A 1,597-nucleotide genomic window follows, 5' to 3' on the forward strand; every position below is an offset into this window, starting at 1 on the left:
TTACCTTGATCCCAAAACCAGACAAAGACCCCATCAAAAAAGAGAATTACAGACCAATATCCTTGATGAACATGGATGCAAAAATTCTCACCAAAATACTAGCCAATAGGATCCAACAGTACATTAAAAGGATTATTCACCATGACCAAGTGGGATTTATTCCTGGGCTGCAAGGCTGGTTCAACATCTGCAAATCAATCAACGTGATACAATACATTAACAAAAGAAAGAACAAGAATCATATGATCCTCTCAATAGATGCAGAAAAAGCATTTGACAAAGTACAACATCCTTTCTTGATCAAAACTCTTCAGAGTATAGGGATAGAGGGTACATACCTCAATATCATCAAAGCCATCTATGAAAAACCTACAGCGAATATCATTCTCAATGGGGAAAGGCTGAGAGCTTTTCCCCTAAGGTCAGGAACGCGGCAGGGATGTCCACTCTCACCACTGCTATTCGACATAGTATTAGAAGTCCTAGCCACAGCAATCAGACAACAAAAAGAAATCAAAGGCATCCAAATCGGCAAAGAGGAAGTCAAACTCTCACTCTTTGCAGATGATATGATACTGTATGTGGAAAACCCAAAAGACTCCACCCCAAAACTGCTAGAACTCATACAGGAATTCAGTAAAGTAGCAGGCTATAAAATCAATGCACAGAAATCAGTGGCATTCCTATACACCAACAACAAGACAGAAGAGAGACAAATCAAGGAGTCTATCCCATTTACAATTGCACCCAAAACCATTAGATACCTAGGAATAAATCTAACCAAAGAGGCAAAGGATCTGTACTCAGAAAACTATAAAATACTCATGAAAGAAATTGAAGAAGACACAAAGAAATGGAAAAACGTTCCATGCTCATGGATTGGGAGAATCAACATTGTGAAGATGTCAATGCTACCTAGAGCAATCTACACATTCAATGCAATCCCCATCAAAATACCATCCACTTTTTTCAAAGAAATGGAACAAATAATCCTAAAATTTGTATGGAACCAGAAGAGACCCCGAATAGCCAGAGGAATACTGAAAAAGAAAAGCAAAGCTGGCGGCATCACAATTCCGGACTTCCAGCTCTATTACAAAGCTGTCATCATCAAGACAGTATGGTACTGGCACAAAAACAGACGCATAGATCAATGGAACAGAATGGAGAGCCCAGAAATGGACCCTCAACTCTATGGTCAACTCATCTTTGACAAAGCAGGAAAGAATGTCCAATGGAAAAAAGACAGTCTCTTCAACAAAAGGTGTTGGGAAAATTGGACAGCCACATGCAGAAGAATGAAACTGGACCATTTCCTTACACCACACACAAGAATAGACTCCAAATGGTTGAAAGACCTAAACGTGAGACAGGAGTCCATCCAAATCCTAAAGGAGAACACAGGTAGCAACCTTTTCGACCTTAGCCGCAGCAACTTCTTCCTAGAAACATCGCCAAAGGCACGGGAAGCCAGGGCAAAAATGAACTATTGGGATTTCATCAAGATAAAAAGCTTTTGCACAGCAAAAGAAACAGTCCACAAAACCAAAAGACAACCGACAGAATGGGAGAAAATATTTGCAAATGACATATCAGA

This window comes from Callorhinus ursinus, unplaced genomic scaffold, assembly GCF_003265705.2.
Source record: "Callorhinus ursinus isolate GAN/ISIS: 27379988/994484 unplaced genomic scaffold, GSC_fseal_2.0 scaffold4, whole genome shotgun sequence".
NCBI classification, from domain to species: domain Eukaryota; kingdom Metazoa; phylum Chordata; class Mammalia; order Carnivora; family Otariidae; genus Callorhinus; species Callorhinus ursinus.